Source organism: Chrysochloris asiatica, unplaced genomic scaffold (assembly GCF_000296735.1).
Source record: "Chrysochloris asiatica unplaced genomic scaffold, ChrAsi1.0 scaffold00150, whole genome shotgun sequence".
Classification (NCBI taxonomy): domain Eukaryota; kingdom Metazoa; phylum Chordata; class Mammalia; order Afrosoricida; family Chrysochloridae; genus Chrysochloris; species Chrysochloris asiatica.
In genome coordinates this window covers 5,429,294-5,445,202 of record NW_006408668.1, presented here as the reverse complement: position 1 = coordinate 5,445,202, position 15,909 = coordinate 5,429,294, and the positions used below count along the sequence as shown (strand labels likewise).

General features: G+C 41.9%; 1 pseudogene; it reads left to right on the top strand.

The window, feature by feature from the left end:
- The first annotated feature begins 2,197 nt into the window (after window positions 1-2,197).
- On the top strand, window positions 2,198-13,158 carry LOC102821606 (annotated as a pseudogene).
- Window positions 13,159-15,909: the final 2,751 nt, after the last annotated feature.

Sequence of the window (15,909 nt, the reverse complement as noted above, 5' to 3'; positions counted from 1 at the left end):
TTTTTTGTTTTTGTTTTTGTTGGGGAGGGGGGGATGTACAAAAACACTCAGAAATATATAATTATTTAGACGACCAAAGTGCACATTCTGCAAACCTGCCTCCTGGCTACCAACACACAGCTTTTCTCTTTCCATGAGTCTAGAGTCCTCAGCTGCTCTCTCTCTTCATGTCATTTCTGTGTCGCTGCTTCTCTGGATAGGGTCCCACATTCCTCTTGTGCCCTTATCCCTTGATGGTCCTAGGACCCTCTGTTCCTGGACTGTTACTACTACCCCCTTTATGCTACAAAACTTCTACCTTTACCCTTGTGACAGTTGCAATTAGTCATAACAACACTCACTATTGAATCATAAGAATCTTGATCCCATCTCCTTTGACCAGTTTCATTTTTTAAAAAAATACGAATTATTTAGTGTATAATTGTAACAGAAATTCAGAGAATGGAATTTCAACCAGTTGTTTATGCCTAAGACCTCTGTGAAGTGTTCCAGTTATATGTCCTTCACCTTCCCCAACCATTCACCTCCCACTGATGACCCAGGAGGTTTGGGAACTCTCTGGACTCTGTCTGTCCACTGTGCTTGTGTCCAAGTTCTTTGACACCCCTGCCCTGTCTGACATATGCTCCTCAGGGCTGGGCACCAGAGTGCATTCCCATCTGCCTGGACAGATAATGCAGTCCTGGGTGAAGGGCTGGGTAGACAGAGATGACTGACATGGAATGTGAGCAGAAATACTGCCTGAGAGGCAAGACCGGTCACAAGATTCATCCGTTCACATTTATCTCCAGCCTCTGGCAAGATGTTTCATAAATGTTCTTCCTCTGTCCTGACACTCACTGCACTTAATTAGAATCAGCTACTCAGTCGGGCATCCTCTCAGGCAGACGAGGCTTTCTGAGAAGGAGATGGAGAATACCTTGTACACTTCCATCTCCTCATACACTCATGTTGCACAGAGTAGACTTGTTGAATGAATAAGTGAGTGCCAAGGTTATTAGACTACAATTGGGTAAAACCAGTTTTGAACCTAAATACGACCATAGATCAACTGTATAATCAATCACAAGTTCTCTGGGCTTCAGTTTCCTCATCTGTAAATTGGAGGCAAGGTTGTTATGAAAGTGCATTTGGCAAGATGTAGGTAGCGGGACACAGGGAGGAATAAAAAAGTTAACGTGAAAAGAGGTAAATACTGTTAACTGATGGTACATGCAATCATTGTAATGAAACAGAGTACACAATTTGTTGAATGTAAAATGGACAATCTGATTTGTAAACCTTTCAATTCACAATAAAATGTTTTTTTGAAGAATGTATAAAAAAATATTTTGAGTTACTGTTTTTTCACCTTTTGGTTTTTTCCCTTTTAAAAAAATGCTTTATTATGAATTGTTTGATAGTTTACATGGGAGGACATCAGCTTCACATTCTCTAGACACTTTTGAAAGCAGTGTTTCAATCTCTCTAACCCTCCCCCAAATAATTCTGCACTCTTTGATTTTAAAAAAAAAAATGTGTATTTGAAAGACATCTGGGTAAATGTTCTATGCCTGCTCTAAACACTTCCAGCCATTCCAGCATGAGGAAGTCACTGGCTTGACCTCTCCCTCCAGGAAGACTTGTGTGGGAGATGACTGTTCCCCTGAACCATTTCCCTGTTTACTCTGAAAAGTTCTATGGCCTCTCTGGAGTGAACAGGGACATCTTGCAGCCATGATCAAGCCTTGTTTGATATGAGACCACAGGAAACACCGCCTACTGTGCCTACCAGTACCAATTGACCTCATGTCATAGTGACCAAGTGTGTGTGTGTTAAACTAGAACTGTGCCCCTCCATAGGGTTTTCAGTGATGATTGTTTGGAAGTAGATCACCAGGCCTTTCTTCGGAAGCACTTCTGGGTGGACTTGAATCTCCAACCTTTTAGTTAACAACTGAACACACTATGGTGTCTATCAGAACCCTGCAAACAAGCCCCCTGAATGGACACATTGGACATGAGGATGATGAGGACACTGTCTGGCCATGTGGGCCTGTCCATGAGAGTAGGGCAGAGAAGTGTGCTTGGAAATCTTGCATGTTCGTGCTGGCAAAGGGATCAGCTTAGGTAGAAGAAGGTGAGGAAGAACTGATTAATGCTGCCCAGGAAGAGACTCAGAGGATATAATTCCCAGCCAGCTGGGTGTGAGGGTGCTATGCCAAGTCCAGTGGATAGAAAGAGTGTGGAGGCCCACTGGAGTCCAGACGGACTGGACAGGATAGCCGATGCACCTCTGAAAGAGGTGATCTTGCTCTCCACCTCCTCTGAGGGCTCTAGCAAGGCAGCTGGCTCGCAGCAGGTGCTACAGATGTTGGTTGAGGTGAAGCTAAACTAATTGATGTTCATTGTGTGCATGTAAATCTTTGTGAGAGTAGAAAGCCTGATCTTTCTCCCAAGGAGCAGCTGGTGGGCTGAAACTGCCACCCTTGTAGTCCATAGTCCAGTGCTTATCTTGTGGAGCCACCGTGTTCCCAATAATTAAAATAGGTGACCATTACAGAATGCTTGTTAAGCATAGAGAAATCATCAAAATTCTTAACATGCATTAATTTATTTAATCTTCATTGTTGTTGTTGTTAAGTGCCATTGAGTCAGCTCATATGGGGCTTCCAAGGAGGAACTAGTGGGTTTGAACCACTGACCTTGAGGTTCAAACTGACCTTGTGGTTGAGTGCTTGTCCTACAGTGCCACACCAGAACTCCTAATCTTCACTATTGTTGTTCAGTGCCGTGGAGTTGGTTCCGACTCATAGCGACCCTGTATAGGGGTTCAAAGGAGCAGCTGGTGAGCTTAACTGCCGACTTTGTGGTTCAACCCGACCTTGCAGTCTAACACATTAACCCACAGTGCCACACCAGGTAAAATAGGTGCTATTCCTCATTTGAAAGAAAAAAATGATGTACACATGTTTAAGAAATTACTTGAGGGCTCATGTAGCATTAAAGATAGAAACAGAGTTCAGTCACAGGCCTTACTGTTCCAGAGCCCATGCACAGAATCACTACACCATATAGCTGTCTCTCCACACACGCTACACACACATAACTTGTACCTGTGCACAGACACATTGTGTTTATATTTGTATGCAAATTTGTATGTATAACGTTCATTCCTGGTATGACTTCATCAGATTTCTCAATCCTCCCTGAGCAACCCAAAACACACACATGCACAGAATGTAATCTTTAAGTACTGTATCAATCAAACCTGGGAGGGAATTAGAAGATGTTAAGTTAGCTAGTTGATCAATTTCCCTCCATTAGACTTATAGTTAGAAAAAAAGAGAGAGAGAGAAAAGAACCAAAGGGAAGAAGGAACAAACCTCTGAAATTCAGGTTAGAAAGAGACCTGGTAAGTAGGTACCACATTATAGGGAAGGTTGTACAACAGGCTAATCATCCGAGAGAAAAAATGCTACACAAGCCACTCTGTAATTCATGAGTGCAACAAAAAACAGGGACTGCTGCAGTGATATAATAAGTTAGGAACAGGGGAGGCTGGGATGGAACGCAATTATGAAGACACTCAATCCGCTAGTTGCATTTACCAGAGAATAAGCTGCATACAAGAGCATTTGCATACAAATGAGAAGCTGAAAGCACAGTAACTGGACAGTGATAAGATTTCAGACATGTTATTAAAGATTGTCAGTTGGGAAAAAAACGAAACAGAAAAACAATTGAAACCAAAAGTAGGTTTAACTGTTAATCATTACCAAAATAGATCTTAAATGGCATAGTGAGCTTGAAAACTGTATGTGGACTCTCAATTCATAATGATAATTATATGTGTGTATATGTTTCATTATTTTAACTATTTTGTTTTATGTATTTGAAGTATTATTTTATGAACTGAATTTTAAAAATAAATACTACAGACTAAACAAAGGATCTCTGGTAGTGTAGTGGGTTGCGAATTGGACTGCTAACCACAAGGTCAGCAGTTCGAAACTGCTTGAAAGATGAGGCTTTCTGCTTCCATAAAGATTTACAGCCATGGAAAGAGGGTCGCTGTGAGTCAGAACCAGCTTCATGGCACATCACCACCACCACAGGTTAAATGGAGTCCTGGTGTAGTACTGTAGGATAAGCACTGGTCTGCTAACCACAAGGTCCGTGGTTCAGACCCACCAGCCGCTCCTTGGAAACCCTATAGAGGGTTATTATGAGTCAGAACTGATTCGATGGCATTTAACAACAGCATTCAGCAATTCATACACATTTTGTATCATGAGAGTGATTATAATTCTCACAATGGGACAGCACTCTCCCTCCTTCCTCTCTGTGTTTCCCCCTTTCCATTCCTCCTCCTTTCAAATTTTCCTGCCTTCTGAACTTAATCTTTGGGTGAAAGCTGCTCTTTCATCTCATAAGGTTGAGTGTTCTCAGGAATAGGTACACCCTAAGTATTACTGTCTGGAAGTTGAACCATGGGGGTGAATTTGGTTCCAGGCCTGAAGGGTAACTAAGAGTTACTTACAGTCTCTGGTGTTCCACCAGTTGCTATCAGACCAATAAGCCTGGTCTTTTTTTGTCTTTTTTTTAAATGATTTTGAGTTTTGTCCCATGTTTTTCTCTCCTTGTATCCTGGGCCTTTTATTGTGACCCACTTCAGAGCACTGAGAAATAGTACCTGGGCACCATCTAGTTCTTCTGGTCTGACCCAGGGTGGTGGAGGCTGAGGTTCATGTGGCTCACTAGTCCATTGGACTAATTGCTTCTATGACTTTCTTCACTCTTCTTTGCTTTAGATGGGGAGTGACCAATAGTTGTACCTTAGATGGCTACACACTAACTTCTAAGACCCCAAATACTGTTCATCACATTAGGATGTAGAACTTAGGCAAGACACTTTAAAAAACCACCACCAACAACAAAAAATCTCTACAGAGAAGAGCATTAGTGTTACATTCAGCAAAAATCATATACTTTGTTTCTTCTCAATGGTTGCAATTCTGTGTAACAACAGTTTTCCCACTGCTTCCCTGTGGTTCTTATTTCCATTCCATCCTCTTTCCCTAGGTGAATGCTGCCCTTCTGACCTTGAATGGCTGACCCTTTTATTGTGAGCACACCTTACTAGTGTTGTTGTCCCCCTTGTATACCTATCTATTGCTTGGCCCCACCACTTGTCTGTCAGTGTGTCTCACTATGACTTGTGTGTTGCTGTGATGCTGGAAGCTAGGCCACCGGTATTTTGAGTGCTGGCAGGGTCACCTATGGTGGCCAGATTTCAGCTGAGCTTCCAGATTAAGACACACTCAGAAGATAAATGAGAAAAGCTGAAGTTGTCAAAGACTTCATTTTGCTTGGATCCACCATTAGCACTCATGGAAGCAGCAAGCAAGAAATCAAATGACATATTGCATTAGGCAAATCTGCTGCATGAGACTTCTTTAAGTGTTCACAAGCAAAGATGTCAGTTTGAGGACTAAAGTGCACCTGAACCAAGCCATGGTATTTTCAACAGCCTCATATGCATGTGAAAGTTGGACAATGAATAAGGAAGACCTTAGAAGAACTGATGCACTTAATTCATGGTATTAGGGATGAACATTAAAGGTACCATGGACTACTAGAAAAACAAACAAATATGTGTTGGAAGAAATACAACCAGAATGCTCCTTAGTGACCAAAAAGGCAAGACTTTGTCTCTCATACTTCAGACATATTATCAAGAGGGACCAGTCCCTGGACAAGGACCTCATGCTAGGTAAAGGAACAGTGGGGAAAAAAAAAGGAGACCCCCAGAGAGATGGATTGGCACAGTGGTAGCACAATGGGCTCACATAACAGCTATTGTGATGATGACACATGACTGAGCAACATTTTGTTCTGTTGTACATAGGGTCGCTATCAGTTGACTGACTTGACAGCACTTAACACCAACAACAAAACTGAAAATTGTGCCACAAGGATGAATTCTGCTCCAGAACTGAAGGGTGGTGGAGGGCCATAGTCTCAGGTTTCTCCAGTCTCTTTCTGACCAATAAGCTAGGTCAGCTTTATAATTTTGAATTTTGTTTCACGTTTTCTCCCATTCTATCTGAGATGTTCAAATGTGATTCCTTTTAGGGCATAGTAGTTCTTCTAGGCAAGATTTTTTTTAAAGGACAATTTCCTCAAATGCTTCATCATTGACACTGACAAAAACTTTGTTTATGCAAGTAGGTGATAACAAATTTAAACTTTAAAAAATAACCATTCAAAATTGTGCAACAATTAAAATCATAATTAAGGGATCTGACAGTACTCCCTTTTTATTTCTTGACAAATGCACTCTTGAAATAAATTGTGAAGTGAAAATGGATTTTGTATCTAATTAAACTTTACATCAATATTTTAAAACAACAATGAAGCTAGCTTTCATTTGTGGTTTGTGCATGCATTCTTAGAACAATCGCCTAGCTGCTGGCACTGAAAGGCACATCAGCCACAGAGGTAATGAAACATCCAGGATATATGCCAGTGATGGGGGGCTGCAGAGTGAACATGTTTCTGCTTGTCCTCCCTAACCTCCAGCCACATCTTAGCTGACTGACTTGCTCCCTGGGCACCACCACATGAACTTTTTAGCGGCTATGTGCGTCTTCTGCCTCATAAAACAGAGCAGCAGCAGATCCCAATTCGGGGCCTGCTGAACAGGATGCCCAGGAGGTAGGGTAGGGTTATGTCTCTTCTCTCTGCATGGTGGTGCATCACACAGGCCCAGAAGTCGCTCATTGTGCCCTCTGCTTTCAGGGACTATGGACCATGCTGCCAGACTCTTCTGTTCAGGCTGTCCTCTAGGGAGCCCAGAAAAAAATGTTGTTCTGGAGGTGACCAGCCTGAAGTTTTCAGCAGCTCTGAGCTTTTATGAGACTGTAGCACTGTAGGATAAGCACTCGACCACAAGGTCGGTGGTTCAAACTCACCAGCTGCTCCTCGGAAACCCTATACAGGGTCACTATGGGTCAGACTGACTTGATGGCACTTAACAACAACCACAACAAGCTTCATGGGGAGCCCTGATGGTACAGCGGTTAAGTCTTAGTTGCTAACAGACCAATGTCAGCAGTTCAGCCTCCTCGTGGGAAAAACTATGACAATCTGCTTCTGTAAAGATTATAGTCTTCATCTGATTATTCAGTTATGCTTGTTAGTAATCGCATACATGAGCCCTGGATATCCACAGATAAATGTAAAAACCTTCCCTAAAAGCCGAGACTGTAAATTCCCAAAAGGCAAAGTTCCCCCCCCCCCCCCCCCAAAAAAAAGCTAAAGAGGATAGAGAGAAACACTGTTAACTGATGATGTATGGAGGGGATTATAATCAATGTAATGAAACAAGTCATATGAATGGTTGAATGTGAAACTGATGATGTGCCCTGTAAACTTTCATTCAATCCACAATAAAAACCTTAAAAAAAAAAAAAAAAGATTATAGTCTTGGAAACCCTATGGGGGCTATTCTACACTGTTCTAATAAGATCCCCATGAGTCAGCATCAACTCTCAAGCAATGTTTTTGTTTTATCTTTTAAGCTTCATGAATGACCCAAGGATCAAGATCGGGAGAGTTTATGGCACAAGAATGCTTATTATTTGAGGAACTCTTCTCAAATACAGATGTGAATAGATGGTTATCACTTTCATGCTCATGAAAATGTCACTGATTGGTACATGTGTGTTACAGTATTTTTTAGTTTTGCCAGTTACTCTTTGGAGTCTTGGCGTGGTGCTGTGTGATAAGCACTGGACTGCTAACTGTAAAACCCAAGGTTCAAACCTGTCAGCTGCTTCTCAGAAAACCTATACGAGTCAAGAAGAGTTGGAACCAACTGAATGGCATTTAACAAGAATAACAATTACTCCTTGATTATCTTAAAATGTTTGCTTTCTATATCTTGATGCTATGTTTTTAGGCACATTAATGCTCCTGTCTACTTTAATTTCATTACTGATTATACGTTTCACCAGTCTGTGAAAATATTTCAGTTCTCATTATAATTAAAATGCATTTTACATTAAATTTGACTTTGTTGGAATAGAAATTTCACAATCCCCACCTCTTTACACTTGACATTTGCCTGATAATCTAAGTTGATTGGTTCCCAATGATCTTATAGGACAGAGTAGAACTGCCCCATAGGGTTATTGAAGCTGTCAATCATCATAGGAACACCTAATCTCGTCTTTATCCCTCAGAGAAGCTGGTGGGTTCGAAGTACTGACCTTTCAGTTAGCAGTCCAATAATGCTTATCCCACTGTACCACCAGGAGTCCTATTATCCGGATAGCCTTCATTGATTCTTTCAATCTTCTTATTTGTCATTTTGATTTATATGCGAGTAGCCTAAAAGTTTGGATATATTATCAGGAGGACCACTTCCTTGAAAAGGCCATTGTGCCTGGTAAAGTAGAGGGTCATTGAAAAAGAAGAAGACCTCCAGCACAATGGATTGACACAGGGGCTGCATCAATAGGCTTCAACACAACTACGGTTGTAACAGTGACGTAGGACTGGCAGTATTTCACTCTGTTGTACACAGGGCCACTGTATGTTGGAATCGACTTGATGACACCTAAAAACAATAGTAATAGCAGCTTAATAGTGTAGATAGGGAGTTCCTGGGTGGTACAAAGAATTAATGTGTTCTGCTGCTAAACAAGAGGTTGGTAGTTCAAGTCCACCCAGAGGCACCTCAGAAGAAAGACCTGGCAATCTATTTCTTTGAAAGTCAGTAGTTGAAAACCCCATAGAGCACATTTCTACTTTGATACACTGGGTGTCACCATGAGTTAGAATCAACTCAACAACAACTAGTAGTTTAGTTATGCTTAACCTAGTATTTGACCTTTAAAAAGGATTTTTCCCCATTATTCTTATCGCCTTAATTTACTTGTCCTTCAGGTTTTTCTTCTTCTTCTTCTTCTTCTTTTAATGTTTCTCCCTTTTTTTAATCTTTATTGGTACTCCTCTTGTATTTGATGTATCTATATGAATTTTTTATGACTTTCTTTGAAAGGTAATGATCTTGTTTTAAATCTTTTAGTCTTTAAATACAATCATTGTAAAACAGAAGTAATGTCTATTGTTTGAAACTGTTAAAACCCCAAATGTACAGAGAAACATAAACAATGACTGTAACACATTATTCAATTCTAATCAGGCAGTTTTCTTCCCAGAGCTATGGGGAAGGCGCTTCACAAAGCAAAGAATGAAAGCAGGATCTACAAACAGGGTCCAGGCAGGAAAGTCTCCTGAGAGATACTGTAAACTTCTTCCAGGATGGTTTCTTAGAGTATGTGCAGGGCTTCAGGGTCAGTCCATTATAAAAACAGTCATTCAGGACATGCCATATGTCTTTAAATCAGGGTTTCAAACTAGTTCAGTCCAGTTTAATCATGGTGGAGAAAGTGACACCAAAACAGATCCAAGTTTTTAAAACTTGGCTGAGCTAGAGCAAGCACCAACAAATCTGCTGCAGAAGATCTCTTTGAAGTCCCCAAGAACAAAGGTGTCAGTTTGAGGACTAAGGTGCACCTGACCCAAGCCATGGTATTTTCAATCACCTCATATGCAGGTGAAAATTGGACAATGAATAAAAAAGACTGTAGAAGAATTGATGCATTTGAGTTATGGTGTTGGAGAAGAATATTAAAAATACCATGAATTGTCAGAAGAACAACCAAAATGTGTTGTAAGAAGTACAACCAGAATGCTCCTTAGAAGCCAAGATGATGAGACTTCATCTCTTATATTTTGGACATCTTATCAGGAGGGCCCAGTCCCTGGAGAAGACCCTCATGTTTGGTAAAGTGGAGGGTCAGTGAAATAGAGGAAGACCTCTAACAAGGTAGATTGGTGCAGTGGCATCAGCAATGGGTTCAAGCACAGCAGCAACTGTGAGGTTGGCACTGGTCCCAGCGGTGTTTCATTCTGTTGTGTATCGGGTCACTGTGAGTTGGAATCAACTCAATGGCACCTAACAATAAAAACAACAGTATAATAATCAGAATGGGAAAAAGTATGGTTCTCAACTCTGCTAAAAAGCTTAATCTTCCTCTTAGGGCAAAGTGCAAGTTGTGTAGCAACCAAATCTCTTGCCCACAGAGTGGGAAACAACAGTACCTGTCTCAAAGATGGCGGCTGACTACACTGATTTGAATGTGTTATCGCTAAGCAGTTTTTTCAGGAAGCTAGTCTCCTGCATCAGACTCCTGACAGGATTCACTAGGCCTCTTCCATGCCTCCCATTCCAGGGCTTTGACTTACAATTTTTTCCATTCTGGATATCATTCCTGTTAACCCAAATTTTAAGTTTTCGGTCTCTTCCGTTTCAACTTGGTCATGATTAAACAGCTTTGAACCAGTTGGAAGCACTGCCTAAAACACAGCTTCCATCAGACTTGGAGTTCCTGATCCTGGAAACTGGCTGTAGATAAAGCCCATTCTCCAAAAGAGCCCAGTGTCTAAACCAACACAAACTCCTCTAAGGTACTTACTAGGCTAATCCTTCATTTGTAGGAGACTCCCAAAAAACCAGTTCCTTAAAGGCTCAAGGTTCCAAAGAACCCAAAGGTAAATGGCCTAGGTGGGTCACCCCAATTCTATGAATTTCAACATCCGAGTTCAGGAGAATTCTAATTTCTCAAAGCGTACTAAAACTAACATACTGTTAACACAGCAGCACAGGAAATAGAACTGAAAGGGAACAGCATTTCTAAAAGCTTTGGTAAGCGCTAACATTAACTGAGTATTTGCTTGAGTCAGAGATTTGGGCTAAGTGTTTTAAATACCAGGGATGTTCAAATTGTTTGTGGAAAAATGGAATGGAATGATGATGGTATTTTTTCCACAAACTTTTTGAAGCCCCTTCATGCATAGTTTAGCTTACCTAAATTGAGAATCTGGGACAGCAGAGGAATGGAGCTGGGATCTGAATCCCAGGCTAGGTGATTCCAACCAAGTTCCAAGTCCAAAGAGGTAAGCTTGGGAATATTTAAATTCCTATTCCCTTCCAGTCACCATAGCTCCTTTAAAAATGTGCAGTAGCTTCTATTATGGTGGTGGCAGTGTGCTATGGAGTTGGTTCCAAGTCACAGCGACTGTGAATAGGGTTTCTGAGGCTGTAAGTCTTTATGGGAGCAGAAAACCTCATCTTCTCCTCCCACCCCCCCCATCCCCCACCCGCACCTGGAGCAGCTGGTAGTTTCGAATTTCTGACCCTGAGGTGTAACCATTATGCTACTAGAGCTCCTTCAGCTTCTATTAGCCAAAGATAAGTAATTGGTCCTGGAAAAAAGTGAATCTGTTTTAAAAGCAGGACCCACAATCTCATACTCAATAGAGGAATAAGAAGCTTGAAGATGAGTTTGTCTTGAAAAATAAAGTGAAAATTCTGAAACTAATTTTATATTACATTTATTAAAATGGAGCTATATGTGCAATTATGTCCTAATTTTTAAAATAGGAGGATAAATCATGTAACATACAAGTAGCTTTGGGCTGCAATATATCTAACAAAACAGTAAGATACCCCATCAGAACTTTCTTCTTATCACATAGCTTTATGGCATGGCATAGCATAAAGCAGTGTCTTCTGTTAAAAACTTTTTTTTTTTTAAAGCAAAGGATTCATATAGTTGCATAGTGGTATCTCAATCCTTTCACATTAAAATTACTCTTTTTCATTTTCTCTTTATTTTTTAGCCATGTCAAAGCCTATCCGTTAATGTTTTCACATGTGTTTTGAATAGTTCTCCAACACACCTTTTACCAGCTTCATGAAATCCCACCATCGTTTGCAAGATGTATGAGTTTATTTTGTTATTATGTTACATTTCCAATGATTACGTTCCCTTACATCTGACAAGTGGGAACTTCTAAGGGTCCCTTGTCCCTTAGAAAACAGATCACATGCAAAAGGGCTTCAAAACGTTCCTGGAAAAATGGAATTAAAGCTTAATAGATTTGTTTCGTGAACGTTTTGAAGCCCCTTGTAATTTGACTGTATAATTGAAGAGAGTTTGCTAAAGAAACTTTAAAATCTTTTGTTGAGCAGGGCTGTGGAAAACCAACAAAGGATGCTGAAAGGTATCTGGGTTAGTAACAGAAGGAAGTCATTACTAGCCACCCTCCTTCCCCCACCTGTGTGACCCAGAGGGGAGCTGCTCAACTAGGCTCTTGGCTTAGATAGAGGGACCCAGCCCCTTTATAGGAACCCAGCTGAGAGGAGTTGCAGAATAATTACCCTGACCACTTCTTCCCTCCTCTGGTCTCCTGCCAGGGCCTCCCATTAACCAAATCCAAATGGAATTCAAAGAGCCAGAAAGCCTGCTGATTACATTTATAAAGTCCAGCCTAACAGGACTCAAAACAGGTGGAAAGGGGAGAACTTGGAAGGAAGGAGGCAAAGTATCTATCACACCGACCAAACACCACATGCTGATTTAGTGACACAGCGAGCAGACAAGGAAACTGCCGCCGCGATGGCTCTGTGTGCTGCACACATCAGCCTGCCTCATCCGCTGCATTAGCAAGTGAGGCTCCTGGAGCTGTGAGCTCGTCTACTTCAAGCACCAGGTGCTGGCCATCAGCACCAAGAACCCACTGCAGTGGCAGGCCGTCTCGACGGTGATCAAGAAGGTCCAGATAGCTGTCATAGTTCTGGGCTCTCTCTTCCTTGTCGCCAGCATCTCTTGGCTCATCTGGTCCTTACTCAGCCTTTCAGCCAAGTGGCAGTGGCAGAATCTGCTCTTTCAGATCTGCTATGGCATGTATGGCTTCATGGATGTCGTCTGCATAGGCCTCACTGTCCATGAAGTTTCCTCAGTCAACCGCATCTTCAAGCGCTGGCAAGCAGTGGAAGGTCCTGAATTATGACAAGACTAAGGACATAGGAGGAGATACAGGGGGAGAGATGTCAGGGAAGCCAGGTCCCAGGACCTCAAGGATAGCCTCCCTTCTGGGACCACCAGCCGCCCCACCAGCTTCCCAGTGCATGTGGACACTTTTGCCTCAGTGCTATGGTACACAACCCTGCACGCATCTGGTGGACAGCTGCGGCCACCAGACACCCCTTCCAGCTCCCATTCTGGCTGTGAGGTTGTCATGAGGGTCACCACGGTCTGAAGTGGATGCCAGGAGCAGGGATCTTGAGTTGATGCATTGGCCAGAGATGAACTCTCATGGCTGCTGACCACATTCCTGGCTGGAGGCGTCTGGGGCACATGTAATGTTCTCACCACTGAGGGTCTCTCTGGCCTTTACTGCCTACGGTGTCAAGACACCTGGATACCATCCAGTCCTCACTGACTGCTCCTCACACTCATCCTGGGACAGCCAGTGGGCAAATGGGGAAAGCAGCTTTTCTTCCTGGAGAGAACTGTCCCTACTTCAGCTCCTAGGGCTTCCAGGCTCCCAGCTCTACTGCAGTGACTTGCAGGGAGACCAGTGCCAGAAGAAAGGAGCTGTAGATCCCCCACTCCCTACCCCATGGCCACAAAATTAACCACCCTGCAGTCCAAACCGACCTTGCGGTCCACTGCTTTATCCCTGTGCCACACCAGAACTCCACCCATATTCTGAGGGATCAGGGGCCAGGATAGCAGTCATTGGTTGAAACTTCCTTTAAATCTCAAGCTCACCCAGCTGCTCCTCAGAAACCCTATACATGATCGCTATGGGTTGGAACGAATTCAATGGCACTTCACAACAACAGCTTTAATTTGCCACAAGTAAAGACCATAGATAAAGATGAAATGGGATTTGGAAGTCTGAGAAACATTTAAGCAAAGAAATGCAGGTGTTGGCAGTTGGAAGTCAAAATGGCATATTCTTGGCCCAGGATCGGGCAGTGTTTCGTTCTGCTGTGCATAAGGTCGCTATGAGTCAGCACAGACTCGATGGCAATCTAATAACAAAGTAGTTTGGGCCAGGGCAGGGGATCTTTCTCTCTCATTACTCTCTGTCTCTCTTTTTCTATTGCCCCCACATCAGGGGAACTACACTCTTGTCTTGAAGTGAGTGTACCTCTACTCTCTCCGTCCTGCTTCTTAAAACATTTTGTGGAGGTCTCATATTCTCTAAATCCTCCAAAAAAGCTTATGGCACACTAAAATTGGAGATCTGTAGACCTTTATGATTTTTTCCTGGTATGGAACTGTAAGATAAGCCCTGGATTACAAATCATGAGGTCTGTAGTTCAAACTCACCAGCTGCTCCTTGGAAGTCCTATGCAGGATCACTATGAGCGGGACTCAACTCTATGGCACTTAACAACAACAGTGGTCTGTCATTTTCTCACATGGGACACAGAACCAACTGTATGAATGGATACAAGGAAAAACTGGAAATGTTGGAGACTCAAACTGAAAACTAGATACTTTGGTTTAATGGCAAATTGAAAACAGATGAGGGGAGGATTAATGTATTAGAAGATAGGTCAGTAGAATATTTACATGGTAGAAAATAAAAATTGATAAAATAATACCCCTGTAAAAGTGTTGAGATATAAGAATTATCACTGGAAATATAAATGTAATTGAAAAAGTCCCAAAATTAATTTACTTCAGAAGAAAAAGATAGTGAAATACAGCCAGAAGCATGCTTTAGGATCATTTTTGAAAAATTTCCCAAACTGACAAAAGACATTAATGCCACTCAGGTGGGGATCACACTGATCCCCTAAGCCAACTGCCACTGAGTCTATTCTGACTCACAGCCACCATATAAGACAGAGTGGAACTCCACCTTTGTCTTCTGAGAGTACAAACGAGGAGCAGACCATCTCATTTTTCTTCCATTAAGCAATTAGTAAGGAACTCTGGTGGCGTATTGGTTAGGAGTCAGGTTGCTAAACTGAAGGTCGGCAGTTCAAAACTACCAGCCATTTTGCCAGAGAAAGATGAGACTTGCTGCTCCCGTAAAGATTTACAGCCTTGGACACCCTATGCAGGGTCGCTATGAGTCAAAACCGACTTTTTGGTTAGCAGCCTAATGCTTAACTTGCTGCACCACCAGGGATCCTTTATTCTCCACACACACATAGCAGTATAAATAAATTAAGAGATTAAAAATATCACATACCTAGGTACATCATACTAAAACAGAAAAAGGTAAAGGCAAAGAGACTATCTTCAGCGTAACCATCGAGAATAGTAAGACTAGTGAGGTGACATAGATACAAGTAAGAATAGTTTGCTGTTGTGAAGTGACTTCGAGTCAGTTCCGACTCATAGGGGCTTCAGCGGCTGTAAATCTTTAAGGGTGCAGAAAGCCTCATTTTTCTCTCACAGAGTGGCTGGTGGGCTCAAACCATCAACCTTGTGGTTTAAAGTCCAGTGCTTATTCTATAAAGCCACTGCAGCACTCCCATAAGAATGATAAGGTAATTATATCTATGTCTCTATATCTATGTATGTATGTGTCTATATCTATGTATGTATGTATATAAATATACCAGGTGCTCCTTGGAAACCCTGTAAGTCAGAACCAACTTGATAGCATTTTACAACTATATATATATCTCGCTTAACAACAACATACATGTACATGGAGTTCTGGTGTGGCCCTGTGGGTTAATATGCTGGACTGCAATCTTGCTTTGAACCATAAGGTCTGCAGTTCAAGCTCACCTGTCGCTCCTTGGAAACCCTCTACAGGTTCACTATGGGTCAGAACTGACACAACAACACTTAGCAACAACAATATATATATATTGCATTCTAGCGCATTAGCCCACAGCACCACACCAGGATATATATACATAAAATATATATCACCTTACTGTTATCATGGTTAGCAGACAAGTGCTTATCCTACAGTACCCACATCAAGGCATATATATGTATGTGTATATATATTTAATTAAAAAAACAAATA